This window comes from Salmo trutta, chromosome 4 (assembly GCF_901001165.1).
Source record: "Salmo trutta chromosome 4, fSalTru1.1, whole genome shotgun sequence".
Lineage (NCBI taxonomy): Eukaryota > Metazoa > Chordata > Actinopteri > Salmoniformes > Salmonidae > Salmo > Salmo trutta.
The window spans coordinates 43,614,105-43,626,309 of record NC_042960.1 but is presented as its reverse complement, the minus strand read 5'-3'; the positions used below and the strand labels follow the sequence as shown (position 1 = coordinate 43,626,309).

The window sequence follows — 12,205 nt, the reverse complement described above, 5'->3', positions numbered from 1 at the left end:
AATAAGCAAAAGTGAAATAAACAATTAAAAAATTAACAGTAAACATTACACTTATAAGTTCCAAAATAATAAAGACATTTCAAATGTCATATTATGTATGTATACAGTGTTGTAATGATGTCCAATAGTATTTACAATGGTGTTTGTTCCTCACTGGTTGACTTTTTCTATTAGCAACAGGTCACAAATCTTGCTGCTGTGATGGCACACTGTGGTATTTCACCCAATAGATATAGGAGTTCATCAAAATTGGATTTGTTTTCAAATTCTTTGTGGGTCTGTGTAATCTGAGGGAAATATGTGTCTCTAATATGGTCATACATTTGGCAGGAGGTTAGGAAGTGTAGCTCAGATTCCACCTCATTTTGTGGGCGGTGTGCACATAGCTTGTCTTCTCTTGAGAGCCAGGTCTGCCTTCAAATGCCTTTCTCAATAGCAAGGCTATGCTCACTGAGTCTGTACATAGTCAAAGATTTCCTTAATTTTGGGTCAGTCACAGTGGTCAGGTATTCTTCCACTGTGTACTCTCTGTTTAGGGCCAAATAGCATTCTAGTTTGTTCTGTATTTTTTGTTATTTTTCCAATGTGTCAAGTAATTTTCTTTTTGTTTTCTCATGATTTGGTTGGATCTAATTGTGTTGCTGTCCTGGGGCTCTGTGGGGTCTGTTTGTGTTTGTGAACAGAGCCCCAGGACCAGCTTCTCTCTCTCTCTCTCTCTCTCTCTCTCTCTCTCTCTCTCTCTCGCTCTCTCTCTCATTCACATACACTCACACAGACCAGATTCAAATTGGACCAGATTCAAAGAGAGAGAGAAAGAGAGACAGAAAACAGTTTGGCTATTGGCATGACAAAGATTTGGAAAAGTATCCACACTAAGGACATTTTACCACAGATGGGAAAAGGACTGAGGGGGATAAAGAGGTGAAAACTGTTCATGGCATAATTCTCTCCACTGTTCTTCAACCCCATTGCAGGGCTGATTAGTATCTCACTTTCACACACATTCACTGACAAAAGCATTCCAAGCACATACCGGTAAACTATTAGACACCTTTTAGCATTACACTGCCTATAGCCAATTGTGATTAAAAACATTATGTTAAAGTGGTGTACTTTTTCTAGACATACATTCCATTCAAATGCTTACTGTAATGTTGAGTCAGCTTCAGCCCATACAGTATTATAGCCCACTCCTAACATTCATCAGCATGCATCTCTATGCACCTGATCCTGGATTGGTCAGCCTGTCAGAGTGGAGATGCGTTCTCTCTGAGAGTCATTGTTATCACTGACCTGGAGTTTGTTAGCATTGGGGGATGCTGTGAGGCAATGACTGATTGTTACCTCCTTTAAATGTTCCCCTTACACACTTCTCAACTACTCCCCTAAGCTATTAATGCAGGGAGGATGGAATGCCATAGCTTATCAGGCTGGAATGTATTTAGTGTGTGTGGATGTGGTGGCTAGTGGTGTGGGGTGGGGGGGGGGTTTATTCACACTAGATACAATAAGATAATTGTTAGGGAGAAACATGGACACCAGACAAAAAAATATAAACATACGAAATCAGAAACACACACTCTGAGATACACACGCACACACTCTCTAGGTTATCTATGGGTCTCCTCCTCAGAGCTGTGGAATGCTAACTAGGAGGCTGTTCCCTGGCCAGTGTCCCCTGCTGGCTAACAGAGCACTCCACTACACATCACAGCTAATCATTTACTTTGGACAGACAAGAGCTTGTGCCATGGCAACAGTTGCTGTGTAAACAGCTTTCACCATTTATGGTTTCCCCTTCCTGTTGTCCTGTTGTGTTTGTGACAGGACCAGACGGACCAGGGACGGATTAGGCATAAAGGCTGAACTCTGACCTCCAATGGCCACTACTTCTTCTTCCAGTCATTCAAAGACATTTGGCAAAATATATTGTTACAAGGTTTCCAAAGAAGAGAGCAGAGTGGGAGAGAAGCAAAGGGGGCTACAGTTCAAGGTAAGGAAAGAGGCAGGGGAGGATGATAGCAGTAAGTAAACTTTATCTGAACACAACTTGTCTTTCAGTAAATATCGCTCAGATGAAAGACACCTGTAAAAGAACATAAACTATGTGGAAGAGCCCCTTCTGTTGGACTAACAGTTTTAATATATCTCTGGTTGTGTCAGCAATCCATCCATTTTTTCTCTAATTGGTCTTTGGAACAATCCAAGCAGCTCTGAAAAAGATCTGCTGTGAAAAGATCTGATGTGAAAAAGACCATTTAGTAGAAAAAAGATCAGAATTGGGCTGCCTGTTTAAACGCAGCCGAAAATGCTTAGATACAGGACACACAGATAAACATCGCTGGACTTTTTAGTGACATGAATGGTTAATTGTTTGGAAAAATGTGTCTGTCCTTCGCGCCCTTCTCTCTAAAAATTATATTTCAATCATGGGGAAAGGGGGATACCTAGTCAGTTGTACAACTGAATGCCTTCAACTGAAATGTGTCTTCCGCATTTAACCCAACCCCTCTGAATCAGAGAGGTGCGGGGGCCTGAGGTAGAAGACGAAAAGCTACAATTGAAGCCAGACGAAAGAAGACAAGGGTGAAGAGTGAATATCGTGTCAGTGTCTAACTTCCTCTTATCCAATAAGAGCGCGGTGTGTCAGCGGCCGACTTCATCTTATTATCCAATAATGGAGCAGCAGGTCAGTGGTACCCAAAATACCCAGGGGACAGCAGACATAAACATTGCCCAAAGTTTGGATTCACAATCACACACAGACACACACACACAAGTATACTGTATACACACAGACGTTTAGTCCAGGCCTTTTTACTGCAACTCTAGAGCACAGCAGCCAGAGGCATGGTATGTGCATTGTAAACACAGCCGGGGAGAGTCAGAGTGAGATGAGTGGAGGAGAGCTTGACTTCCTACTCTGCCTCTCGTCCAGGCCACAGGAGGACACACTCAATGGAAGCATTGCATCACTGGCAGCACAGCAGCATGGTTACACAACGCACCCATTTACAGAATTAAGATGAAGTTCAAATAAACAATGTGTCGTTGAAGAGCTGCTAACAGGAAAACACTAGGGGGCCATACATGCAAACGCTAGAAAAAGATCAAGGTTAAGTTTAAGAATCAGCCAATTAAAATTGTCAAAGTAGTGGCATTTGATCAAAGGCTACATGTTAGCTGTTCCGATTAAATAAACCTGCAGATTTAGCCCTATGCTAACCTCACCAGATGGCCGTGATTATTTCCTGTAACAAATTCCATATCAGCCAACTAAAATCGTAGACGTAGTTGGACGTGTTTCAACACTTGTTCATGGAAGCATCCTTAACATTACAGTACCAGTCAAAAAGTTTGGACACCTACTCGTTCAAGGGTTCTTCTTTATTTTTACTATTTTCTACATTGTAGAATAATAGTGAAGACATCAAAATGGTGAAATAACACATATGGAATCATGTAGTAACAAAAAAAGTGTTAAACAAATCAAAATATGTTATATTTTAGATTCTTCAAAGTAACCACCCTTTGGCTTGATGACAGCTTTGCACACTCTTGGCATTGTCTCAACCAGCTTCATGAGTAATGCTTTTCCAACAGTTTTGAAGGAGTTCCCACATATGCTGAGCACTTGTTAGCTGCCTTCACCTTCACTCTGCAGTCCAACTCATCCCAAACCATCTCAATTGGGTTGAGATCGGGTGATTGTGGAGGCCAGGTCACCTGATGCACCACTCCATCACTCTCCTTCTTGGTCAAATCGCCCTTACACAGCCTGGAGGTGTGTTGGGTCATTCTCCTGTTGAAAAATAAGTGATAGTCCCACGAAGCGCAAACCGGATTGGATGGGCTATCGCTGCAGAATGCTGTGGTAGCAATGCTGGTTAAGTGGGCTCCCGAGTGGCGCCATGGTCTAAGGCATTGCATCTCAGTGCAAGAGGCGTCACTACAGTCCCTGGTTTGAATCCAGGCTGTATCACATCCGGCCGTGATTGGGAGTCCCAGAAGGTGGCGCACAATTGGCCCAGTGTCGTCCGGGTTTGGCTGGGGTAGGTCGTCATTGTAAATAAGAATTTGTTCTTAACTGACTTGCTTAGTTAAAAAAAGGTTAAAAGAAGTGTGCCTTGAATTCTAAATAAATCACTGACCATGTCACCAGCAAAGCACCCCCACTCTTCCTCCTCCATGCTTCACGTTGGGAAACACATATGAGGAGATCATCCATCCACCTTTTTGGTTGGAACCAAAAATCTCATATTTGGACTCATCAGACCAAAGGACAGATTTCCACCAGTCTAATGTTCATTGCTCGTGTTTCTTGGCCCAAGCAAGTCTCTTCTTCTTATTGGTGTCCTTTAGTAGTGGTTTCTTTGCAGCAATTCGACCATGAAGGCCTGATTCACGCAGTCTCCAATGAACAGTTGATGTTGAGATGTGTCTGTTACTTGAACTCTGTGAAGCATTTATTTGGGTTGCAATTTCTGAGGCTGGTAAGTCAAATGAACTTACCTCTACAGCAGAGGTAACTCTGGGTCTTCCTTTCCTGTGGCGATCCTCATGAGAGCCAGTATCAACATAGCGCTTGATGGGTTTTGCAACTGCACTTGAAGAAACTTTCGAAGTTCTTGAAATTTTCCCAGATTGACTGTAAATTCTTAAAGTAATGATGGACTGTCACTTATCTTTGCTTATTTGAGCTTTCTTGCCATAATACATATATTTTTAAAATTTTATTTCACCTTTATTTAACCAGGTAGGCTAGTTGAGAACAAGTTCTCATTTACAACTGCGACCTGGCCAAGATAAAGCAAAGCAGTGCGACAAAAAACAACAACACAGAGTTACACATGGGATAAACAAAAGTACAGTCAATAACACAATATAAACATCTATATACAGTGTGTGCAAATGGAGTAAGGAGGTAAGGCAATAAATAGGCCTTAGTAGCGAAGTAATTCCAATTAAGCAAATTAACACTGGAGTGACAGATGTGCAGATGATGATGTGCAAGTAGAAATACTGCTGTGCAAAAGAGCAAAAAAGTTAATAAAAACAATATGGGGATGAGGTAGTTAGTTGGATGGGCTATTTACAGATGGGCTATGTACAGCTGCAGCGATCGGTAAGCTGCTCAGATAGCTGATGCTTAAAGTTAGTGAGGGTGATATATGTCTCCAACTTCAGTGATTTTTGCAATTCGTTCCAATCATTGGCAGCAGAGAACTGGAAGGAAAGGCGGCCAAAGGAGGTGTTGGCTTTGGGGATGACCAGTGAGATATACCTGCTGGAGCGTGTGCTACGGGTGGGTGTTGTTATGGTGACCAATGAGCTGAGATAAGGCAGCGCTTTACCTAGCAAAGAGTTATAGATTATCTGGAGCCAGTGGGTTTGGCGACGAATATGTAGCAAGGGCCAGCCGACGAGAGCTTACAGGTTGCAGTTGTGGGTGGTATATGGAGCTTTGGTGACAAAATGGATGGCACTGTGATAGACTGCATCCAGTTTGCTGAGTAGAGTGTTGGAGGATATTTTGTAAATGACATCGCCGAAGTCGAGGATCGGTAGGATAGTCAGTTTTACGAGGGTATGTTTGGCAGCGTGAATGAAGGAGGCTTTGTTGTGAAATAGGAAGCTGATTGTAGATTTAATTTTGGATTGGAGATGCTTAATATGAGTCTGGAAAGACAGTTTACTGTCTAGCCAGACACCTAGTTATTTGTAGTTGTCCACATATTCTAAGTCAGAACCGTCCAGAGTAGGGATGCGATCGGGCAGCGATCGGTTGAAGAGCATACATTTAGTTTTACTAGCGTTTAAGAGCAGTTGGAGGCCACGGAAGGAGTGTTGTATGGCATTGAAGATCGTTTGGAGGTTTGTTAAGACAATGTTCAAAGAAGGGCCAGATGTATACAGAATGGTGTCGTCTGCGTAGAGGTGGATCAAGGAATCACCCGCAGCAAGAGCGACATCATTGATGTATACAGAGAAAAGTATCGGCCCGAGAATAGAACCCTGTGGTACCCCATAGAGACTGCCAGAGGTCCGGACAACAGGCCCTCTGATTTTACACACCGAACTCTATCTGAGAAGTAGTTGGTGAACCAGGCGAGGCATTCATTTGAGAAACCAAGGCTGTTGAGTCTGCCGATAAGAATGTGGTGTTTGACAGAGTCGAAAGCCTTGGCCAGGTCGATGAAGACGTCTGCACAGTACTGTCTTTTTCGATGACGGTTATGATATCGTTTAGTACCTTGAGTGTGGCTGTAGTGCACCCGTGACCAGCTCGGAAACCAGATTGCACAGCGGAGAAGGTACGGTGGGATTCAAAATGGTCAGTGATCTGTTTGTTAACTTGGCTTGCGAAGACTTTGGAAAGGCAGGGCTGGATGGACATAGGTCTGTAACAGTTTGGGTCTAGAGTGTCAACCTTTTTGAAGAGGGGGATGATCGTGGCAGCTTTCCAATCTTTGGGGATCTCAGCCGATACGAAAGAGAGGTTGAACAGGCTAGTAATAGGGGTTGCAACAATTTTGGCTAATCATTTTAGAAAGAGAGGGTCCAGATTGTCTAGCCCGGCTGATTTGTAGGGGTCCAGATTTTGCAGCTCTTTCAGAACATCAGCTATCTGGATTTGGGTGAATGAGAAATGGGGGAGGCTTGGGCAAGTTTCTGCAGGGGGTGCAGAGCTGTTGGCCGGGGTTGGGGTAGCCAGGAGGAAAGCATGCCCAGCCGAAGAGAATTTCTTATTGAAATTCTCGATTATCGTGAATTTATCGGTGGTGACAGTGTTTCCTAGCTTCAATGCAGTGGTCAATTCTCCATGGACTTTACAATGGCCCAGAACTTTTTGGAGTTAGAGCTACAGGATGCAAATTTCTGTTTGAAAAAGCTAGCCTTTGTTTCCTAACTGACTGTGTGTATTGGTTCCTGACTTCCCTGAAAAGTTGCATATCGCGGGGACTATTTGATGCTAGTGCAGTAAGCTACAGGATGTTTTGTGCTGGCAGTCAGGTCCTAAGCCAGGATTCAGAAACGGCAAGGACATATGGACTCTTTCCCCAAATAGGGCTATCTTCTGTATACCACCCCTACCTTCACAACGTAACTGATTGTCTCAAGCGCATTAAAAAGGAAAGAAATTCCACAAATTAACTTTTAACAAGGCAATTGTTAATTGAAATGCATTCCAGGTGACTACTTCTAGAAGCTGGTTGAGAGAATCCCAAGAGTGTTCAAAGTATATAAAATATATATAACATATAAAATATATACACTTTTTTGGTCAGTACATGATTCCATATGTGTTATTTCATAGTTTTGATGTCTTCACTATTATTCTACAATGTAGTAAATAGTTAAAATAAAGAAAAACCCTTCAATGAGTAGGTGTGTCCAAACTTTTGCCTGGTACTGTAAATCCAACAGCACTTTCTGATAATCAAAGCAACTACAGCCAACAGGTTGAAAAGGAAGATTAAGAATGAATTTAATAAGGAGCTATCTCTTTATTCAGCCTTGCAGACAAACACACTTTTATGGCCTCATAATCATGTTGCATAGGCTATATTACATGGAGGTGTACACCTAAATGTAAGCCTACAATGTTTCACATGCATTTTTATGATCATATACTATGTCACATTTGCGTTATGGTTAATTGACTGAAGGACAAGCGTTACAAAGACTAATGGAGTAGGATTACAGGTTGCACTCTCGTTATCATCCTACAGATGGCAGTATTGCAGTTATTGTTAAGAAGTTTATTGCAGTCCAGACTCAAACCCACACTTAGCCTTCCATATGTAAAAGGTTCCACATCGACAGTCTTAACGGAGGAAGACACTTGGCTGTATCAGTATCAGATGATGAATTACTTATATTTTTGATAAAGTCATCTAACTCTCAGATTAGCCTTTTTTTGTAGGCTCCTTCCCTCAGCAGCCTCCACTGATTTCATCACTGATTTCATCACTGATTTCTCTCTCTCTCATCATCACTGATTTCTCTCTCTCTCTCTCATCACTGATTTCTCTCTCATCACTGATTTCTCTCTCTCATCACTGATTTCTCTCTCTCTCATCACTGATTTCTCTCTCTCTCTCTCTCTCTCTCTCTCTCTCTCATCCCATGCAGTGTATGCCTGGGCAACAGTGCCCCCTGGTGGTTGACAGGGCCCTGACCTCCCTCTATCATCCATCAGAACAGCTGCCAGACCGGACCAGGACCAGGTCAGCATCATCTCCAGCTGGACCACTGGACCGGGTCAGGCCAGCCTCTACAGCTGGAACAGCAGGACCAGACCTGGTCAGCACAAACACTCAACACAAATATTAGTCTCTAAGCTTAGAAAGAACAACCCATATACGCTCAAACAGAAACTATGACCGTACCCTCACACATGCTGTCATGTGCTGTAATCCCTGTGTACACACACAGATACGACCTCGTATAGCCCCCACGGTCTACACATAAACACAGACCGACACAAAGCCCCCCAACACAAGCTGTAGAACACGCTCTGCATAGAGACAGGAATGTAACTAGCCCTTAAAGTGAGCTCTGCTGTGGAGAAACCGGAAAAGTACTTGAGAAAAAGGAAACCATTCTTCCAGATCTCAATGTTTTTCTGGCACCATATTTAGTTCCTCCTCGGAGGCTCCTTGCTTATCTGCTGTACTGTGTTCTTTATAGCACCTCATCTGGGTTTCTCATGAAACCTGTTTAAGAGCACTTACTATACAATCATACACAGCAGCACTAACTAAGCAAACAGAACTTACACTGAGTTTGGATGAAACTCTCCAGATCTATGCAACTAACAGGTCTATCTGTATTCATTAGCACAGTAATGATGTATCAGATGCACTGACTGTATATAGTATGTAGAAGTAAAAAGCACAGAGGGTTATACAATACAGTATGTGTGGTGTTTTGGGGTTGTGCCACAGAGCATTATGGGATTTGTATATGTTGTCGATGATCACGTTCCAGATAAATGGCTGGACTGAATTCCTGTCTCCTGTCTCATCATTATTGAATTGTTATAAAGACGTGGTTATGAAACCCTTGAGACATAACAAAAGACTGGCGACGAGTAAGTCTGAACCTTCGGGAACTATTCTGTCTGGAAGAAGTCGGTTTCCTAAGTTTAAAACTGCTATTTGCAATGGTAGCCTACAGTCTGGGACAGTGGTCACCAACCTTTTCTGAGTCAAGATCACTTTCTGAGTCCAAAAGCAAACTGAGATCTACAGTACCGCTCAGATCTACAGCACAGGAACGCCCCCCCCCCCCCCCTTCCCTGCAGGAATGACCCCCCTCGAGCACCCCATTGGTCCCTGCATGAACGCCCCCCTCCCCGAGCACAACATTTTCAAGCTTGTGTGACACTTTTGAATGTGGGTCAAAATAAATCTTCATGCTTGTGTGACACTTTTGAATATGTGTCAAAAGGAAAATAACAGTATTATCTGACTATTTCTGCCCCTGCCTACCAGAGTCCTCCTTGCTAGCTAGCGGGAGCGACACCGATAGACAGTGTTCTTCGCTCCCACCTCCTGAATACCGGCCCTCCCCTCTGTTAACAGAACTGTGGAAACATTGGGCGACAGGCGGGGGCGAAGGAAACTGTCTACTGGTCACTCCCGCCTCCCACTAGCACAGCAGGCAGAAGCAACACTGTGTGCTAGTGAACTAGCCAGCTTGGTAGTTAGCGACATTGTGTGCTAGCTTGCTAGTTTGCTAGCTAGCACACTGTGTCGTCGCCGCCTCCAGTGTACACGAGAAAACTGTGCCCAACAGGCGGAGGCAAAGGACACTGTCTACCGGTTGTCCCGCCTCCTGTTAGCACAGCAGATGGGAGGCTAGGGCGACACCGTGTGCTAGCTATTGACCGGTTCATGACCACTGGTCTAGGCTAATGTTAACACAGTGTATTACTAGCAGAGGCAAGTGCAGAGTCGATCTAGCTAAGAGATAGAGTTAGCATAGTCATGGGCGGCAGAATAAGATTCGAGACGGACTTCAGAGTGAGAAAACAACGTGATTAAAAAGGGAGGAATGTACCGTGACTAAAGGAAAGAACATTTACTCAACTGTGAAGACGAACTTTGGAAACTGCTAGATAAGGTTTCTTGAGGATGAAACATCAGTGAGTGAAGTGAATGATCACGTGACTGAGGAAGATATTTCTGTGTCAGAACAGAACGTTGCCGTGGTGGAGGCCAATATTGAAGTGGGTGACTATCAGGAGCCTATTGAGAAACAAAAAATGTCTGGAATTGTTGGAAATATTGGACAGTTTGATGAAGGTGTTGAGCAGTGGAGCTCATATACATAACAGTTTGAATATTTTGTGCAAATGATATTGACGAGGACAAAATTGTGACTACATGTTTTTGTGTTATGGGTCAAAAGACATTTAATTTACTACGCAGCCTGCTACAGCCAGACAGGCCAGGTAATAAGGCGTATGGGGATATTGTGGAAATACTGAAAGGACACTTTTCACGAAAACCACTAGTTATTGCTGAAAGGTTTAGGTTCCACAGAAGAAATCAGAGGGAGAATCAGTGACAATGTTTGCTGCATTAAAGAAACTATCAAAGCACTGTGAGTTTAAGATGTTCTACATTACTCCATGAGAGACAGACTAGTATGTGGGCTCGTGAGTGAAGCTATTGAAGGCCATTCAAGTCAGTGTGTCCATCAAACTAGCTGCTAAAGAGGCTCAGCAGTTGAGTTTATCAGGAAAAGTGCACAGAGTTGCAACTGAAAATCAGAGACAGGGAAATCAAGGCACATGCTTCCGCTATGGCAAAGCGGGACATCAGGCGTCTACATGATGGTGTAGGGACATGGATTGCAGAGCCTGCGGTAAAAAGGGCCACATCAAACAAGCTTGCAGAAACAAAAAGAGATTAGAGGAAACTTTAAAGACCGAAAACAAGAAAGAGACATTACATCAAAAGAAAAAGAGACATGTTCATGCTGTTGAGCAAGACCACACAGAGGTGAGTGACTCATCAGACGAGGAAGTCACACTGAATATACTGACTTGCTAGGGGGCCGCACGGCTACTATGTCTCTCCCTTGCGAGAGGGGCAACCAGTGTCTATAAAGACTGACACGAGGGCAGAAAATACATTTAAACCACTTCCAATTCAACCGGCACATATCGAGATAAAGACTTACACAGGTGAATCAGTCGTTGTGATGGGCATCACTAAGGTCACAGTTCAGTTAAACGGACAAACTGAAAAGCTGCCACTCTACATCGTGAAAGGAGACTATCCAGCACTACTGGGACGTTCGAGGCTGGAGAAAATCACACTAGACTGGTTATCAGTGCGTACAATGACAAATGGAGACACAGGCCTACCCGCCATCTTAAAGAAACAAGTCTTTAACGGAGAGCTGGGTAGCATGAAATACATTACAGTGAAGCTTAGCATTAACCCAGACAGCAAACCAAAGTTTCTGAAAGCACGACCCATTACCTCATGCTATCAGACCAAAAGTTGAGGCTGACTTGACTTGGCTTTAGTCAAGAACAAGGTACTGGAGCCGGTCAGTGTGAGTGAATGGGCAACCGACATCGTACCAGTCCTTAAGAAGGATGGTGGAATCAGGATATGTGGAGACTTTAAAGTCACAGTTAACTGTGTGTTGTCCGCTGAGCAGTATCCGCTACCTCCCATCAAATACCTTTCATGGGTTTAGCTGGGGTCAAAAGTTCCGCAAAATCGACCTCTGTCAAGCCTACTTGCAGATGAAAAGTAAAAAGAGCTGCTGACCATTGTGACACACAAGGGGCTCTTTGGGTACTGTTGTCTACCGTTTGGAATCACAAGTGTGCCAGCGCTCTTGACTGGATTGCCAGGAGTACAATGATACCTGGATGACATCCTCGTTACTGGGAAGGACGAAGAGGGCTATCTTCGGACTTGGATGCTACCATACAGAGACTGAAGGACTACGGACTGCGAGTTCGTAAGGACAAACGTGCATTCTTCCAATCATCGGTTGAATACCTAGGACACGTCATCGATGGTACAGGCCTTTACAAGGCTCCATCCAAGGTCAAGGCAATCTTGGACATCCCAGCTCCTCAGAACGTCAGCCAACTACGTTCTTTCCTGGGGTTACTCAATTACAATGAAATCTTCATTCCGAGTTCAGCAACGAAGCTGAAGCCGCTGCA

General features: G+C 43.6%; 1 long non-coding RNA gene across 1 annotated transcript; it reads left to right on the top strand.

Moving 5' to 3' along the window:
* The first annotated feature begins 1,791 nt into the window (after positions 1-1,791).
* LOC115192408 (uncharacterized) lies at positions 1,792-9,012 on the top strand. The gene is made up of 3 exons (XR_003877922.1): positions 1,792-1,993; positions 2,521-2,689; positions 8,137-9,012. It is a non-coding gene; the product is annotated as an uncharacterized LOC115192408 (long non-coding RNA).
* Positions 9,013-12,205: the final 3,193 nt, after the last annotated feature.